The sequence below is a fragment of the Pleurodeles waltl genome, chromosome 11 (genome assembly GCF_031143425.1).
Source record: "Pleurodeles waltl isolate 20211129_DDA chromosome 11, aPleWal1.hap1.20221129, whole genome shotgun sequence".
Taxonomy (NCBI): domain Eukaryota; kingdom Metazoa; phylum Chordata; class Amphibia; order Caudata; family Salamandridae; genus Pleurodeles; species Pleurodeles waltl.
This window is the reverse complement of record NC_090450.1, coordinates 648983373-649004175: the sequence shown is the minus strand read 5'-3', so window position 1 is coordinate 649004175 and position 20803 is coordinate 648983373.

The following is a 20803-nucleotide window of genomic DNA, read 5'->3' as shown; positions in this document are numbered from 1 at the left end:
TATATATATATATGTGTGTGTATATCTATTCAAATGCTTTACTGTGCATATCATATCGCAATGTATACATTTGATTTGGGGAGACCAATTTCTGAAATGTTTTCATGTACTAATGAGTGCCCCATTCAGTTATCCATGGCAAGGCAACATAATAAGAAGTTGTTTGTAAAGGCCCTCAGTTATGTTAGTAACGGTCCATATTTAGTTTATTTCGTGTGCGGTGATAATGAATTTTGTGAAAGGAAAATTAGGCCAGGCCCTACAGTCAAACCCCCGCTGCGCACAGCCAAAAGCGGTGCTCAGTTGGGCAGTTGGATGAACATGTTAAAAAAAACACAAATTCAATGAAAAAACAAAGGTCAAAATTACGTTATTGTGAACTAATGTAATAATATGATTTTCCATTACCTTAAAAAATCTTAGAAATTCAATTGAAAAAATAATGGTTATAAAAAGTTGTTCAAATAACACAAAAACTAATATTTCTAAAATTAAAAACACGGAAATTCATCAGTCATAGCTGACTGAGCTCACCCTTGTGCCCAATATATAGACACATACTTTGGCCCATATTTATACTTTTTGACGCAAAACTGCGCTAACGCAGTTTTGCGCCAAAAAAATTAGCGCCGGCTAATGCCATTCTGAAGCGCCATGCGGGCGCCGTATTTATTGAATGGCGTTAGCCGGCGTTAGCCGACCGGCGCTGCCAGGTGTGCGTGAAAAAAAACGACGTACACCAGGCAGCGCCGGCGTAGGGAATAATGGCGTTTGGGCGTCCCAAAATGGGGCAAGTCAGGCTGAGGCAAAAAAATCGTCTTAACCCGATTTGCGCCATTTTTTTTGGGCGCCCAGACGCCATTAACATGAGTCCTGTCTTAGCAAAGACAGGAGTCATGCCCCCTTGCCCAATGGCCATGCCCTGGGGAATTATGTCCCCTGGGCATGGTCATTGGGCATAGTGGCATGTAGGGGGGCACAAATCAGGCCCCCCTATGCCACAAAAAAAAAATACTTACCACAACTTACCTTTTCTTCCCTGGGATGGGTCCCTCCATCCTTGGGTGTCCTCCTGGGGTGGGCAAGGGTGGCAGGGGGTGTCCCTGGGGGCAGGGGAGGGCACCTCTGGGCTCATTCTGAGCCCACAGGTCCCTCAACACCTGCCCTGACCCAGGCGTTAAAAAGAGGCGCAAATGCGGGGTTTTTTGCCCCGCCCACTCCCGGGCGTCATTTTTGCCCGGGAGTATAAATACCACGCACATGCCTGGGAGTCATTTTTTAAGACGGGAACGCCTACCTTGCATCTCATTAACGCAAGGAAGGTGTTCACGCCAAAAAATGACGCTAACTCCATGAACTTTGGCGCTAGACGCGTCTAACGCCAAAGTATAAATATGGAGTTAGTTTTGCGTCGAATTTGCGTTGAAAAAAACGACGCAAATTCGGCGCAAACGGAGTATAAATATGCCCCTTTATCCATTAACCCTAACGCAGTGTATTTGAATACAAAATTTAAGTAATTTACACTATTTTGTAAGTGCAACAAATATATTGTACACTTTATGCGTTCATATTTATTTACTTACGGATTGGCCCCAGAGACTAGTATTGAAGCAGCCGAATTGCCCTGAAACAACTTGTACAATTTTTTAGTCACACTTTGAGTGCTAACCTTCAGATCTGTCCACCTCCGCGGCTTCTAGAATGCTTCACAAGCCTGATCGAAGAAACCTAATTGCTTTTAATTTACTTCGTTCTAAACTAAAGGAGTAAACTATATGTTTAATTATAAACTTTCCACTTCGGGCAGCTGTAATTAATGACTCGGGGAATGTTGCAATGTGCCTACAGCAACCCTTTATTACTCCCGAGGTACCTGAACACCGGCAGCCTTTGAGGTCCAGTCGCTTTCCATTAGTAGTGGAGTCAAAAGTTCCCACCTAAGGCATTAATCACGGAGCAGTTCAGTACATGGAGACTTTTAATTACACATATAGTGTGTGTGCTGTATACAGCCTGCGCACACATTATAAGCCTCTGAGAGGATATTTTGTTTCTGTTTTGTGTAGTGTTGTGTATAATGCTGCGCTTGCACTTCTGGCCATTCTAGTGACACATTACCCTTCCTAACAATACTTCCCCTTTCCTCTTTCTATGGAGTCAGCAGTACAAGAACATATTCGCTCTGATAACAGACCCCTCTTCAGCTCGTTATCGAGGGCTTTCAACGCGGAATTAAGGAGACGAAGGGAAATGCCGTTCCTGCCTTGGTGAACGGGGAAAAACGCATTGACTGTAAACGTTTCCTCTAATTCTTATTCACATGTACGTTTTGTTTCATTTTAAAAGCCTGTCCATGTGCAGGTGCACAGATAGACATAAGATGCAGCTGCCACAAAAGACACTATTAGGAAATGTCAATCAGGCACGTCTTAAATTCCAGTCACAACTCAGCGTTTGAATGTTATGTATTCGCAACGTTATTCAGTCATTAAGGGCCATATTTATACTTTTTGACGCAAAACTGCGGTAACGCAGTTTTGCGCCAAAACAATTAGCGCCGGCTAACGCCATTCTGAAGCGCCATGCGGGCGCCGTATTTATTCAATGACGTTACCCGGCGTTAGCCGCCGGCGCTGTCTGGTGTGCGTTAAAAAAAACGACGTACACCAGGCAGCGCCGGCGTAGGGGGAAAATGGAGTATGGGCGTCCACAAATGGTGCAAATCAGGCTGAGGCAAAAAAATCGGCTCAACCCGATTTGCGCCATTTTTTTATGACTCCCAACCCCCATTGAAATGACTCCTGTCTTAGCAAAGACAGGAGTCATGCCCCCTTGCCCAATGGCCAGAAGTCCCCTGGGTATGGTCATTGGGCATAGTGGCATGTAGGGGGGCACAAATCAGGCCCCCCTATGCCACAAAATAAATTTTAAAAAATACTTACCTGAACTTACCTTAATGTCCCTGGGGTGGGTCCCTCCATCCTTGGGTGTCCTCCTGGGGTGGGCAAGGGTGGCAGGGGGTGTCCCTGGGGGCAGGGGAGGGCACCTCTCGGCTCATTCTGAGCCCACAGGTCCCTTAACGCCTTCCCTGACCCAGGCGCTAAAATCCGGCGCTAATGCAGGTTTTTTAGACCCGCCCACTCCCGGGCGTCATTTTTGCCCGGGAGTATAAATACGACGCATATGCATCGGAGTCATTTTTTAAGACGGGAACGCCTACCTTGCATATCATTAACGCAAGGAAGGTGTTCACGCAAAAAAATGACGCTAACTCCATGAACTTTGGCGCTAGACGCGTCTAACGCCAAAGTATAAATATGGAGTTAGTTTTGCGTCGAATTTGCGTCGAAAAAAACTACGCAAATTCGGCGCAAACGGAGTATAAATATGCCCCTAAATGTTTCATGGAAATATATTGGTGTAAAAGAAAATGTCGCTAGCAATTGTTAATGACGGTCTCAAAAGTTACATAAATTAACAACACATTATGGCCCAAACTTAAGAAGGGCCTAGCGCCACATTTGGTAATTTTGGGCCATGTTTATACTTTTTGACGCAAAACTGCGCCAACGCAGTTTTGCGCCCCAAAAATTAGCGCCGGCTAACGCCATTCTGAAGCGCCATGCGGGCGCCGTATTTATTGAATGACGTTAGCCGGCGTTAGCCGCCGGCGCTGTCTGGTGTGCGTTAAAAAAAACGACGTACACCAGGCAGCGCCGGCGTAGGGGAAAAATGGAGTATGGGCGTCCACAAATGGTGCAAGTGAGGCTGAGGCAAAAAAATCGCCTCAACCCGATTTGCGCCATTTTTTTACGACTCCCAACCACCATTGAAATGACTCCTGTCTTAGCAAAGACAGGAGTCATGCCTCCTTGCCCAATGGCCATGCCCAGGGGACTTCTGTCCCCTGGGCATGGTCATTGGGCATAGTGGCATGTAGGGGGGCACAAATCAGGCCCCCCTATGCCACAAAAAAAATTAAAAAAAAATACTTACCTGAACTTACCTTAATGTCCCTGGGGTGGGTCCCTCCATCCTTGGGTGTCCTCCTGGGGTGGGCAAGAGTGGCAGGGGGTGTCCCTGGGGGCAGGGGAGGGCACCTCTGGGCTCATTCTGAGCCCACAGGTCCCTTAACGCCTTCCCTGACCCAGGCGCTAAAATCCGGCGCTAATGCAGGTTTTTTAGACCCACCCACTCCCGGGCGTTATTTTTGCCCGGGAGTATAAATACGACGCATATGCATCAGAGTCATTTTTTAAGACGGGAACGCCTACCTTGCATATCATTAACGCAAGGAAGGTGTTCACGCAAAAAAATGACGCTAACTCCATGAACTTTGGCGCTAGACGGGTCTAACGCCAAAGTATAAATATGGAGTTAGTTTTGCGTCGAATTTGCGTTGAAAAAAACGACGCAAATTCGGCGCAAACGGAGTATAAATATGCCCCTTTATGAGGCTAATGTGGCGTTAAATTGGCAAAAAAGGCAGGCCAAATTTACAAAGTGGGTTGCAAACCCTTATGCCACATTATGCCTGCGCCAACAATATTATATGCAAGGGGAGTATTCCTCCATTACAAGGCACAGAAAAATGGCACAGTGTAATCCATGAGATTTCACTGCGCCATTTTTCTCATCATTTTTAATGCCTGTTCAGTTTAGGCGTTAAATTGAGGCACGCCCTTGTTTCTAATGGGCCTCTATGTACATTGCAGGATTAGCGCAAAATATTTGGTGCTAATCCTGCAAAGTTCCTCAATAGCACCAGAATTATGACGATGTTGAGCCTAACTTGCACCATGTTCTGCCGTATCATTAATACGGCACACACATGGTGGTGTTAGGGGGGCGCAATTGGGCGCAAGAAAAGTGACGCTGCATGTAATGAAGCCCCACTTTTCTTAAATCTGGGCCTATTAGTATTAAGGTTTCGGCACTACATGTACTTGAAATCTAATTCAAATGTATAAAAAAAACGAAACCAACGTGAGTGATAGATTTGAATATTTAAATCATGATTAACTCCATAATTCAATGATTGCAGACTGTTAGTTCATTGAAGGAATACATGTATTCTGCAAGATGTAGTCTTGGTTGTCATCAATTGCACCATATATAGAAAACTACCAGATTACAATGGTTTGTAAAATGAAAGACTAAGGCCCATATTTACAAGCGACTTGCGTCGCCAGTGCGTCATTTTTAGTGACGCACTGGGGGCGCAGGATGCTGACCCATATTTACAAGGCAACGCAAAGCCATTCTGTGTGGCTCTCCATAGCCTTGTAGATATGGAGTAAGGCAATGCAGGGCAAGTTGCCGTGTTGCCTTACTTTGCGTCAGGAAGGTGTTTCCATGGGTGTTGCGTGGGTTTTTCTCACACAACATCCATGGATTTTGACGCATTCACAGATTTACAAGGTTTTGTAAATCTGGGAATGCATCACAAGCCTATGCCACCCCAGAGGTGGTGTAACAGTGCAAAAATAGACACATTTGTGCTGCATTTTGCAACACATATAGAAATTGGAAAACTACTCTTTTGATTGTTTTAGTGCAGGAATGTGTCACTTCCTGCACAACAACAATCATCTCCGCAATGCTGGCACCCTTGCACCATTGTGCCTGCTTTGGCGCATGGCAGCAATTTGTGTGCCAGCACAGAGGAAAAGGACAGGAATACGCTGTATCTTGTATATATGGCACATTTCTGCCCTTTTGTTTTGACGCAGGGCAGCGCAGCAAGAAGGCTTGCAGCGCTGGCCTGTTTCAAAATGTTTTAAATGAGGCCCAGAGTTTTGAAAGTGTAAACTATGTAATTTCTGTTGTCCCATTGTGCAGGTCAATTGCTTCAACTGTTTGGGGTATTACCATACAGTCACCAGGTAAGCATTATTAAATTAGGCACATTGAAAGGTACAGTTGTGAGCATAGAATTGACATAAACTGAAAAGGTGTGCCTATTTTACTAACTAACCAGGGGTCATCATAACTCAGTCAAGGCTTTACCTCTCGTGAGCCGTACCCCGTCCACTCTTGTGAGATATGCCCCTCCATGCACTCAACAATGACCACAGGCAATAATACATTAGACAATGTTACGTGTTGTCTATTTTCATATTACATATTTAACTTGGCTTAGTTTGAAAAAGCAATTTCCTTCAACAGGCAGCTAACAATGGACACTGATAAGAATCAGGTTTAACTTTATATTTCAGTGGTAAATAAAACAATGAACTTTGTGAGTACCAGTAGATTTGTGTTCTTCTGTGATGGCAGTAGTTACTAAATAACCATAGATCTACCCTATTTACCACATACTTCGCCACAAAATTTGCAGATTTCACAAAAAGTCTTGCTTCTTGTTTAAATGGATACATATAATACTGCCAGAGAGCATGCTGCATAATTTGCCTTTTTTGCATAACTTAGATAACTTGCCTCACAATCCTTGTGGCTATGAGCAATGTCAAAAATCCATTAAGTTGTTTGACAGCTGTCATTTTGATGATGAACCCATGTTTCATATGGAACGGTTAAATATTTCCCATATTTCATGGTTGCTTGTGAAATATAGGTTTTTATTTCACTACATTTAGGGCCACATATACATATGTTTCGTGAGTCGCAATTTGGTCACATTGCTATTTGCGACCAACCAAATGGTGTTTTAGTATATACAAATGCCATTTACGAAGCACAAATAGCAATGCAACCAAATTGCAAATCTGTATGATTTCAACTGCCTTTTGCATTTTGCAAACAGAGAATCTCAATTTGTGAGTCGCAAACCATATGTACAAGACAGTTACAATTAGTGACTTGGTTCAAAAACGCTCATTTGCACATGCAATTTTGCACTCATACCATTCTGGTGGTAAGTATATTTAAAATATAAAAACAGCCCCATAATGCATCATGGTGTCCCACAGTGGCTGCACTTTATGTGATTGCTTGGAGGAGGTGATTCCTGGCTGCCCAACAGAGGATGAGGAGGAGGCAGAGACAGGGGAGAATCTACAGAACAAGGCTCTCAATTTACCAACAGACAGGTGAGGAAATATATGAGAAATACAGGCTGAGTAGCACAGTAATCTTGAATCTGATAGAAATGCTTAAACCTCAGCTAGAAGGCTGTACCCTGCACAGTTGCTCCATCCCCATGTATGTGTAAGTCTTGTGCTCACTACACCTTTTGGCCTTGGGTAGCTACCAGGGGGTGATTGCTGTCACTCGTGGGGGGCCCAAAGTGCCTTGTCACCTTACCTTAGAGGGGTCCTAGATGCTATACTCTCACACATGCCCAACTACATTTATGTTCCCAGGAATATTTACAGGATAGCCAACTTCCACCATGTATTACGGTGTGTGGATGGGACACCTGATCCCATCTGTCCTCCTGCTCATCTAGAATATGTGTTATGCTAAAGGAAAAGTACTCAGTCACTCAACATCCAGGTTGTATGCAATACCCATAAAGTCATCACAGGTGCAGTGGCAAAATACCCAGGGGGCACCCATGACGCATACATCTTCAGACACAGTGGACTACACCAACGCCTGGAATGTGGCAAATTTGATGATGAATATTTTCTAGGTGATGTGTAGCTGTAACCTAAATTATATATATGTGTCTGTCCATAATCAGTTAATGATTTTACCAGGTGACATTGCATATGTGTTGAGGCCATGGATTCTGACCACATACCTGGCTCCCGCAGACCATAATGAGAGGCGCTACAACATTGAACATCGACACACCCGAGCAGTCATTGAAAGGACCTCTGCAATGCTTAAATCAAAATTCTGGTGCCTTCACAAAAGTGGAGCTGTAGTCCAGTATGTTCCAGAGATAGCCTGCAAAATTGTGGCAACCTGTGCCATCTTACATAACATCATAACCATGCGTGGACTACAACTCTACATTGATGACATGGATCAGAGGATGAAGAGCAAGAGCCACCTCTATCACAGCCAGAAGATGGTAGCATAGCAGTGGAGGGGAGACGTCAACAGGATCACATAGCAACACATTACTTTGCAAGGCAAGTTATGAGTAACACTGTGCTCACTTAAATGATGTATACACAGGCAGAATAGCAAAATTAAACATCCTTTAATCTCAGGATACTCTTCTGTCAATCGCAAAATGAGATTTGTATGTACGAAGTGGCAAGTAAAAAATAAACAATAATTTTTGTTTACATCACCAGACAAATTATATTCATATGTACCTGACAAAGTCCGAAAGTGTGCCATCAGACTCTCTTACGACTACAAGCACCATGCTCCGTGTTTGCTTGGTCTCCAAATGTGTTGTAGCTACTGCTAAATCACAGGGTGCAGGTATCAGTGGCTGATAAGGTGCGGACTCTTAATATATCTTCACTGTCCTCAGGGGAATCTCCACTGTATCCTGCTACCTGAGAGGTCTGTAGCAGCTCAACAGCTGAGATTATGCACCCTATGCCCCTGGCCACATCACAAGTGGAATGTCCCAACTCCTCCTGAAGTGTGACAGTTTGTCTGAACAGGCATGTAGTTGAAGTGGCCAAATGGCTTATGGATCAACTTAATCAGTCCATTGTTACAGCAGAACTACGTTCATGATGCCTCTGATGGGCACTGTCCGTGACCATTTCATGGCATAAGTGCTGTATTGCAGTAATGAGGTTGACTGCGTTCTCATTCTCATTCATTGTGGATACATGTGTCCCTGTGCCATCAAAGCCCTGGGTAATGCTCTACTGCATGTGATGCATGTTCCTGTTCATTAATCGCAACTGCTTGTTTTGCAGGCATTGATTGTGGAGAAGGGATGCCTGTAGACCCAGGAACAATTGAGTGCTGCCATCATCCTCACCAGCATAATGTGCCTCATGAAGCCTTTTGTGCCCACCCCCTTTAACTTGCTGTTGGTGGCTCTGAGCTGAATGTGTCATTGGACTTTGAGGCAGAGGGACATCATCAAGGTCTATTGCTGCAGGCTCTGCTGACAATGTCTCAGTGCAAATCTGAGGTGGGGTGTTGTCTTGTCTGACTATGGGGATTAGTTCCTCTTCTGCCATGTTGGCATCAGCCAGCCCCTCCACATTAAATTCCTAAATTTGTACCTGAGAGAGATCTGTGGAACATATGAGATTCATTGTAATCACCTATTTGATGTATAACGCAATAAAGTTACATTTGACTTCTGAGCTGACTCCTGGACTACATTATCCATAATGCATTATAATTGCACTGAAGTTGTAATTTTGAGTATTCCTGTCTGATGCATGCTGTTGGACTCTGTAGGTATGTGCATGAAGTTGTGAACTGAGATGTTTAAAAAAGTAATATGTGACACTTACTTTTTGGGGATACTGCTGCTAACTCAATATTTCTAACTCCTTCTTCACAAATTTGAGTTTCCTCTTCCTCCCTGCCATACTTTTTTCTGTTGTTTGGCTGGCCATGGCTGCAGTTGCTCATCTCTGCTTGTTTGGCCTCTGCTCTGTGTGCTAATTAGACTCCTCCTACACTCCTGTGAGGCACTTCCTGGTTCAGGAGTGATTACCCATAACCATGAAGTGTTTTCCCTGATTTTCAGCCCTGTCACTATTTGCCACTCTCACTCGCTATTTGTGGATCACAGTCGTTATTTGCGAGTCGGCCAGTTGAGATTTAGGAAATTGCATTTAGCGAACAGGCAAATTGCAAAGCGACCTGTTACCGACTTGCAATTTTGCAGGTCACATAGTAGTTACATACCAATTTGTCATTTCCCAATTGTGATTCATATGGATTCAATTAGTAAATAACAATTTTTAAACTGTAAACTTCATACTTGTATAGCGCACTACTCACCCGTTAGGGTCTCAAGGCGCTGTATGCATACCGCTGTGTAACCTCTCTTGGTTTTTCCCCTGTGAGGTGCCACTCCTGGGCAACCTCCAAGGTGAAGCCAGGCATCCCAGCGCTGTTGGGGCGATTAAGCATGCTATTGCCCAGAGTTACAGAGTGGGACCCATGAATTAGATTAGGCACTGATGCGAGAATTATCAGGTCCGAGGAAACTGAGCCCAAGACCCACCAAGGTGGGAATTGAACCCTGGTCCCGGGCCAGATTTCTGCATCAGGGTCTGCCACTTTAACCATTGAGCCACAGTTCTTCACTTTACTTTTGTACATGTAGCCCTTAGTGCAATAAATGCACAATACCACTATATCAATATAGAACACAGTTAAACATTTGAATTATGTTTGTGACTCAAATGTGTAAAAACCCTGAAAATCAACAGTTGTTCTATTAATGAACACACACAACAACCACCAAAACTTGCACCACCCATCTATAAATTGCCCTTTCTCCGTGCACTAGTCATACCCTTACATAGTATATAATTTATAGCAGTTGAAATCATAGCAGTTATAATAAGACTTATGCATCTGAAATGACATCATTGCGCAGAAAGTGCATTGTAGAGTTTTTGTAGAGTGTTGAGTTATAGCTGAACACATAAAAAAACTGTTACATATTTGTTGCAAACAGATACTAATAACAGTTTAATACAAGTCAGTATTTTTACGAGAACAAGCATAGAAGTAGCTTGAAATGTGTGAAAGCATGTAGAAAGATTCTACCTTTTCTCTATATAGGCATGCAACAAATAAACATATCTTCTGCTTGTCATTGTAAGCTTTTAAAATAGAGCAGAAGAAAGAAAAGCAACGTTCCATTTCATTGCTTTTAACAGCTGCTTCAATTATGCTCCATGGCTTGACCTGCCTTTCACCTCAGCGGCTGGCTCTGGCAGCAAGCATTGTGAAATATGAACTTGACTGTAATAACTGATATTAGGACATTAGAATGTTGGGAGCTCTACTGGAGACAATGGAGTGCTCCGAGCTTCTCATGGCTGGTTAAAGCCTGGAGGTCCAACATTCTAATGTTTGTCTTACAAAGGCCTCAATCCTGTCCAGCTCCATGAGGCCTTTGTTTTATTTATTAGAACATTCTGCCCTTGAGTGGTGCAATGTTCTAATAGCCTTATAGCCCTCCATAGCTGGGCTATACCAGTCATTAAAAGCCCTCTCCTATGTTAAAGATCCTCACCTTGGATTAAGGCCTTTAACACTGAAGTGGGCCTTTAATGGCCGATATAGCCCACTATGGTAGGCTATGAAACTATATCAGTCAAGTTCTGATGTCTTTTCTTTATAATCAATGACTAAGTGCATCACAAGTTGCCGATTATATAGAAATTAAGGACTGCCATTTATAAAGGGATTACCGAATCCCATGTACAATATACAGCTACATTTTTTTTAAACTTATAACTTTAATACTACTTACACTATTCACACATACTACAAAAAATTACAATTCACACCTCACAATGTTTAATCCAGACTCATTACATCTACATCCATTCACACACTTTCACTCTACATCTGTTTCATTTACCACACTCCACTCTACACTACTCAACTCTGCCACTCAGCTCCACACCACTATTCTGTACATTATTACACTCTACTCCACTTCACTCTACGTTACTGCACTATGCATCACTCCAATCTATGCAAATCCACTGTTTACAACTCCACTATAGTCCACTGCACTGTACATGTTTACAATCTACACCACCCCATTCTTTCACACTCAGGTCTATGCCCCTCCACTGTAAACCCCTCCATTCTACAGTACTCCACTGTATTCTATTCGACTTCACTTAACACCACTCTATGACACTATGGGGCATATTTATACTCTGTTTGCGCCGAATGTGTGTCAAAATTTTGACACACAATCGGCGCAAACCGTGCACCATATTTAAACTTTGACGAACGAGCCCTCGAACACCAAAATTCTTCAATGTGTATCATTTTCTGGATGCGGGAAACCACCTTGCGTTAATGACATGCAAGGTAGGCGTTCTCGTCCCAAAAATGACTCCAACTCCCATGCGCTGATTCGGATGATGCACAGCCCGATTTGCGTCAAAAACTAATGCCTGGGTCAGGGCAGGCATTAAAATGGGGCAAATGCACCTGTACTTAAGGAAAACACACTGAAGCAACAGCAGAGCTCCAAAAGGAAGACATGGAGGTGCTTCTCATCCAGCATGCACGCAGAAGCAGAGCACAGGACCAACAACAGCATCTTCTGCAACACCAGCAGGGACCCCAAAGGCAACGCAGAAGGCAGGAGAGGATATTCCGCACCAGGACAACCTTATGGGACTCTACCAACAAGACATCATTCAAAGGTACAGGCTTAACTGGCAAGCCATTCATCAGCTGCTGCACAACATTGAGCCACAGTTGGCACCTAGCTTGCAGACACCCCACACCATTCCACCAGAAACCAAGCTACTAGCTGCACTACACATGTTGGCAAGTGGCTCCTTTCAAACCACTGGTGCCCTGGTTGCCGGGATCTCACAGCCATCATTCTCCGCCTTCCTACCCAAGGTATTGGATGCTATCATCTCCCTCACACCCTGCCACATCTGCTTTCCCAACACACAGCAGAAGCAGCAGGAGACAAAACAGGGGTTTTACCAAATTAATGGCTTCCCACATGTCCTTGGTGCCATTGACTGCACACATGTATGCCTTGTGCCACCTGCTGCACCTGAACATCTATACCGCAACAGGAAGCACACACACTCCATCAATGTGCAGGACATTGTTGATCACTGGGGATTGATCAACAACATTGAGTGTACATGATTCATTCATCTTCCGTCACTGCACCATCAATCAACACTTCCAGGATGGACGATATGGAAATGGACTACTTACTGGTAAGTACAGAAACCCAGTTATATACACACTGCACAGCAACCCTCTAGGACACACAACACATACACCATGACATTGACACGTGGACAGGAAGACAATGAGGTAGTGACACCGCTAGGCATGTTTGAAATCCACACTCAATGGGATACACACATAGGGACAACTGACAATTCAAAATAACAACTGATGCCACTCAACAGACAGAAGGGGACAATTTAAAACAACACAATGACAAAGACATGGCCCCAACTGGCAGTAAAATTTGGAAGATTACTCTTTCAATATCACAACAATAACACTCAATCAAGCACCCTTTCCAATAATACGTACTGTGTAAGGGGTGTGTAATGTGTTTTGCTGCAGGTCAAACACCATTACACACATAGCCGGATGACGATGACTCCTAATGAATGGGACATTGAAGCATTGAGGCAGTACGAGCATCTCACATCACTCCTGGGGTGACATTGCCCACTACCAATAAGCAAGTGGACTGTGCAAAGAACACATCTTCATGGGACAATATTGAAAGTGCACATTCCTACACATACGCATTGTGACAAATTAACACAGACACAACAGATGTACAGGCATACGGATCTTCTGAAACTCAAAATGACAACCTCACAACCAAGATAGCCAGATGAACTAGAACATGAGCAGTAGTATAGGTACACGTTACAACCTGAGTCGACTTGGCAAGGGCAGAGAAATAGGTCTGCAGTGAACTTGTCACACATGTGAAATTAGTGCATAGTCACTTGTCACGTACGGAGATGTGTTGCACATTGTCCCCTTGCTAATTCGAAGGGTCTCACTGGTGTTTAAATAATTCTAGTGCATATGTGAAATTGGATGGGATGTCTAGGGTATATAGATGCAACCGTGTTATCACCACTGTGGAATTGATTCAGTGTATGGAAGTAACAGCTCAACCCCAGGTAAGACACAGGGACACCTATTTCACATGACACAGTGCAAGGGAGTATACACTGTACTGAAAATCTACCAAAATACTACTGACATCCGGTCAACAGACAAACACCCGTTGAGATAAGAAAACAACCTAATGCTGATGGTACATCCTAAAAGCCTAGGATTCCACACAATAACACAAACACAGATGAGTCAGAGACAACACAAGAGAACTACTGCCATGTTAAGTGATAATCATGTGGCAAGGTACTTCAACATGTTCCCACTCATTTTCTCTTTCAGCTGATCAGGGGAATGGGATCCAGCTGTGGATCATGACCCCATTTGCAAACCCAGGCACTGCAGCAAATAATGAGGCACATAGGAGGACACGCACCATAGTCGAGAGGACCTTTGACATCCTGAAGTCAAGATTCAGGTGCCTCAACATCACTGGAGGCAGCCTCCTATACTCACCAGAAATGGTGTGCAAAATAATTTTTACCTGTGCCATCCTGCACAACATATGTGTAAGAAGGAACATTCCCCTATATGAGCCAGACCCACAAATGCTGAAGAGGAGGATGCTGTCCATCAACATGAGGGGGACCATCCAAACATAGCTGCAGGATTGTGACGGTGCCAACATATTGTCCACAATTTCTGTTGACCCTATTCAGCATCACCACTGTTTTACCATATGTCAATAAACACCTATTCTATTCTCCATTTTATGGTCTGTATAATCATTTTAGCATTACATTATCTCTAACTATTAAAATCAGTGTGTAGCCTCATGGAGCATTGGTGAAATACAGATTAGGACACAGGAAATTCCAAATCTATTGTGATGCGTATGAATTTAGAAAGCCACATTCACACACACTGTAAATGACATATATCATGTACATTTCACATTTGAAGGGCAATACCAGAAGAAAACACCTATTTCACACATACATGTTGGCTACATGGTTCATTGCAGCATATGGCACACAACTAAGACACCATCAGTTAATAAGGGCAAAAAATGCCTCATACCTGAGACAGTGGATGTGCTATTGCATTGGTGACAAGAAGGTATCACCAGACCCTTGACAGCAGTAAGTTTCACATCACCTATCTTTGCAAGGACTATGTGTGACAAGATGTCCATATAAGCAGCAAAGAAATAGCACAAGTGCCCCAGGTATGACTAGCATTGCTCACATGACATCCCCTGCACATGGCAGCCCATGTCCTAAGTCCTGCTACACCCATTTTCCCTGTTTCAGCCTACCCTTCTTCATAGGTCCCTGGAATAGGAATATGTGTCCCCAGATAATCCCTCCTCTACACACACCCAGACTCACAATGTTAATCCAGTGTGCCTCCCCCTTTAGTATGGTATGCCATAGTCATTGTACTTCTGTCTGCATGGACGTCAGGCTAAATAATACACTGCCTTGTAGTCTGTAGGACCTGTAATCAACTGTACATTGCTTCCCATGTGAAAGGTATTGTTGGCCCTTTGAACTTGGATCTCACCTACAGGACTTGTGAGAGACTGATGCTGCACACACCTCCATGGAGACCAGCCATTTGAACATGCACTGCCCTTGCAGCTGCCTGGTACAGCATAGAAGCTGCCATTTAATCTGTAAAACTGTTAGGCATTGCTGTAAAAATCAGCTGTGTAACCCAGCCCTTGGGTTAATGTGTTACATTCCAACACACAGGAGAAACACTGTTGTCAGTTTCCACAGTGTTGTTCCACCTTTGACTAGTCTCAGTCTGACCACTGTGTATTTACCTCATCAAATGTTGGGATCCTGATTGCCCCTGCATCCTGTTAGCCTGACTGGCTCCTGTCTTTTTGTTACCCTAAAGGTTCTTTGTGGCTACATTTGTATCATAGTTGCTTTCCCAACCCTCACATTCCTCCTGGGGTATAGTGTCAGGTGGCTCTACAATGCATACTCCAATACATTGTATAGCATAATCAGTTGACTTATCGTACCATGGGGGGAACTTGTCTCCAAATAGATCAATTATGGCCTATCCCTTGTCTGGGTTTCATGCATGCATGAGTGACAAATAGTGACAGTGTACCATGGCTGTATGCATGGATTGGGTATGGTGCCTCCAGTACAACAAACAACGTCAGATAACGTGCATGATATGTCTACACATGTTAGGACCCTGACAGTCCACACGCTGATGCACAATGCTCCCAACATCTTGATGGGGCTTGTGTGGTGAATAGCTGTGAGATTAATCAGCACAGAGGCAATGATGCTCCCAGATGCAGTGGGATTTTTAGAGGCCAACCTGTGTACAAATCTTGTGAGGACACCTGCCAGTATCAGAATCCTGACACAGCACCTTGGCCAGCACACCAAGGTTGCCCTGTTGACAGTCTCATAACACGTCTGCAGTGACAGAGCAGGACCATCCCCATGTGTGTTCTCAATTCCTCATTGGCTTTCCTTCGATTGATCTGTGAAGGATACTTTGTAGATACCGGAAATAGCTCCACAGACGCATGACTAGACCTACATGTAACTGTGACAACATAGACCCCAAAAATGATACAGGCTAAACATTGGCCCACACACATGAACCAGACACCTCTGTGCCTTTTACCATTGGAAATATGTGAACACGTGCTGCTTGGTCTGTTGGTCATCCACTGCCACAGGAGAGACATGGCTAAGTTATATGACTCCAACTGTGGAGTAACATTACAATTGTGTATTATATTTTGGACGCAGTATCACTAACACGGTACCCACGTAGAATTATCCCATGCCTGAGTCATGGTGGGTAAACAAACAAGTGCCTAGGAAGTAGCATCCAACATTCCAGGACATGTGATGGCTAAGTTCTGGAACCTTGCCATGAACAACTGTCTGCCATCAATCCTGAGCATGCTTTGTACTTGGTGGTGCTTATGTTCCCAAAAATCATGGAAGTGCACACTGCAGTTGTTGCTACGTGTATGACTAACACAAGTCCGCTCTCATTTCCACACTGACTAGCATCTGAGGCTTGGACACATTGACTCCACATGCATATAAGCAGATTTTCAAACATGCATCTTGTGATGGTCTCACAGTGGGACAACAACAATAGTATTAGGCAAATCACAACTATTGACCCCTAGGCATTAAGTTACTGTATTGATTTGTGTCGGCTTGCTATCCTCTCCTGATGCAAAACATGCCCAAACTGGGTAATACCTAATTGTAACCCACACGTTTGGCCATCTATTGCGTCAGTGAAGACTGCAAATCCCGTACAACAACTAGAGGATCATGGTCTGCAGTTGTATGATCTGTCACATGTACCCATACTCCGTAATGCCCAATTTGGGTGCAATCAGCCTAACTCTGTATTGTCACAACTGTCCGGTACAATTACAAATGAGAAATGACTCAAACACAGTTAAAAGCAGAAATGTTGACGCATACGTGTCAAAAAATGACACACATGCATAAAAAATTATGCATATGCGTTGAAATATGACGCACATTGCCAGGAAACATCCATTGGCCCTTATCAGTAATTCCCACACTGTACCCCCAGAGATTGGTTAGGTATGAGACATATTTCAAAATATGGATGCAGAGTTATTTCTAAGCATGTGCGTAAAAAAAAAATGACGCACAGACTGTAAGCATCAAAATATTTTGACGCATAACAATAAAAACGCACCGCATTTGAGGCAGGAAGTGATGTAATAGGATATCCTGTTTACAGATTTGGAATAGTGGGTGTACTTTCACCTTCACTTTGCAGTCTGTGATATTTCCTGACAGTGTGGCTGTGTTTAGAGTTGCCTCTCTGTGGATTTTGTGATTTTGTCTCCAGTGTGGTCTTTCAATTGTCTTTTTGTGTTTCATAACTGTCTGCGGTATCCTGTCTGAGTGTTTTTTTGGCCTTTTGTGTTATAAACATTTGTCTTTGTTCTGTTGGGAGTCTGTTGTGGGTAGTTGTAGTTTGGGTATAGTTGGGCTGTGTTGTTAGTTATTTAGCATTTTCCTCTCCTACTTTCCCTCTATTCTCCTTTGTACCCCTTTATCCCCTCTTTTTTTTGGTTCAATAATGTTGGGTAAGCCTTGTCTTGGCAGGATGGGATGGAGGAGCTGGGTGGGTTCATTTGGTTGGTGTGCCACTTCCTACCCTTAATGATCGAGGCAGGTGGGCGTGTGATCCAAGGATATCACACAGAGGCAAGGAGGCTCCGGTGGGCAAAGGTGCTGCACCATCTGCAGAGAATATACCACACACCCGCAATGACCACCAGCTGAAGCACCACTGGGCTGACCTTGTCTCCAGGGAGTAAGACCTGCTGGACCACCTGGGGATTGTGATTTGTGGCCCTGTTGGTGAGTACAAATCAGAGTAATGTGCATGTTTAAATGCTCTGTAGTGACAGTAGCAGATGTTTTCATATGCTGCCACCAATGTTTTTGAACATGTGGAATGCTAGTTAAACATACCGGGCCACATTTCGACTTTGTTAGCACCACAATTGAGACCTGTTTTGAAGCAAGAGCAGCGCAAACTCACAAAATACTAATGTATTTTGTACGTTTGCGCCGCCTTTGTGTCAAACAGCAACACAAATGTGGTGTAAATTATGTGTAGATATGGGCCACAGTCGCCTGTGAGGTATACAATTTTCCCACACATTACCGTCATTTGCGGACACAACAGCTAGACTACTTTCAAAACACAACAGTAGCCTGTAAATTAGAGCTGGCTTCATGTCAATTGATGATGCCAATGTGGCTGTAACATATGTTTACTGTTTGGTCTGTGAGTGTGTCAGGAAACATATGTCTGAAATCCAGTTTTTTACTATTAATATTGTGTCCCTCGATTGTTTTCGGATACATGTCTGTACTGGATTCTGACACATATGTAACAAGTTATAGCTTACCTCAGGTAACATCTTAGAATGATATTTTGAGTTTGTAGTGCCACATTTAAATTAGGGATGGGTGGTAAAAGCTATGCACATGGGTTCACATCTCTATGGTTGGTGCAACTTACCATAGCTGTGCCACATCAAATGAAGAAAATGATACAAAAGGAGGGGGTAACAACTGTCTGTGGCTCTCTGTACATTGTACCTGTGTGTCTTAAATTGGTCCTAGTAACAATGTCTGGGTGACTTGTATTGCAGTCCTCACAGAAAGTGGATTTGCATGTCTCACATGGATCCACATGATGAGAGGAATACACACCAAGATTATTTCTGCTAACTAATGAAGGAGCATGTTTGCCACCACATGATAGTCAGGGCCATCAGGACTGATGATCCAAGTTTGGTACACAGACATGTAAATCTGTAAATCACTTGTCCAAACCTAGGATACCCACTCATGATTAGCACCTGCATTCTATACCGGCAATTCCATTTACTACTTGCAGATCTTGTGGCCCTAGATTGCCAACCAGGACATTTACATTTGTTGGCCTGTCAGTGGTTGATGAGTTGCAGCATGGTTTTTAACTGACAAGTGGCTGAACAATGATGCCAAATTCATTCCAGTTGTTACCCATCTTTTGGGGTTTGGATGTGCTGTTTGATGATAGGACATGTGTAGGCTGGCTTGCCATGTACTTCCTCAGGGACAATCAGTGATCTGTATGATGATATAGGCTGTTTCAGGGACATTAGATGTATTGTCTGATTTACTTCTTGAGCCATTTCACGCAATGAAGTACCTAATGTTTGGCTTTCTATTTGTTTTAACAGCTGCCAATATGACTCTCATCCAGATTCAAGAGTTGCAGCGCAGGGCAATGTGTTACAGCCACATTCTGGATGTGGTGTCGGGGTACCGCAACATGGCAAGACGTAATCGCCATGAAAGAGCCTCCGGAGTGTGGAGGACATTTGCCCAAGCTGGCCCTTCCGTGTCCACCACAGCCACCACCACCTGCACCACCACTACCACCCAGGTGGCACCAACAGTAGCAGGGACCTTTGCTGGACCATCAACTTTGACAGCTCCAGGACCTGTCACAGCCCTACCTGCACCTCAGACTACGGGCATGGCACCAATCAGGACCCATACTTCCTCCACTGGCACCCAGACCACCCCTGCTGCAGTCATAGACCCTGCAGCTTTTGCCGTGATGCAACAGAACTTGGAACGTTTGCTACGGAACATGACTAGACTGCAGCAGGAGGTGGCACAAGTCAATAGAAGGGTGTGAGCCATCAAATGGACACTGCGGAGGGCCAACTTGTAGGCTGAGACTCAACCATGATTCCCTCCCCTCCCTCCTCCTTCTTGGTTCATTAAATTAGTGGGGTTAGGGGGCTTAGTGTTAGGTTAGTATAGGCTGTTAGTTTAGTTAGTAGTAGTGGGTTGGGATATCATACTTTTTACAACTGTTTTTCATTATGTGTGTTGGTGGGTGGGTGGGGGACGATGTTGGGGTATTGGTGTTTTTTAAAAACTAAAAAAATAATAATAAATGAATAAAAAAATATGTATTTGTTTAGTATAAGATAGTATGTGTTTAGGTTAGTATACGTTGTCCTCCATGTGTCTTGTCGTTTAAGGGGGCTGGGGGCTTGATGTTTAGATTGTTTCGTTAAATGTGATAAGTAAGTTTAGCTTAGGTTAGTTAGGGACCGTTGTGGGTAACATGTGTAGTTAGAGTAAGTTAGGTTAGGTGAGGTGTTTCCCTTGGTTTTAGCTTCTGTTTTTACTGTTTAATAAATATCTAGGTAACCCTTTACAGTATGTGTCAGATGCTTGTAGATCAGGGCCTTGCCATGAGTGAACAGTGTCTTTTGTGTATTAGCTTTTGTGTCCCATGCTGCACCCTAATCCTGATTGAGCTGTTACATTGGCAGCTACACCAAAGCTACTTTGCTAAGATTCTGCCATCCATTGCCCCCACCACTCAAGGTTACTATGGATCCAAAAGTGTTGTTGATTTGTGAAGTATGTTTTCATTCTCACTTACTTTGCAACCAGATTTGTTATTGAGGACACTGTGTTAAATCTGCCTGCAGCCTGATGTCCAAGCGAAGCCTTATAAGGTGAGTGGTAGTATTCTCTCATGTAGTATAGTATACATACCTCAC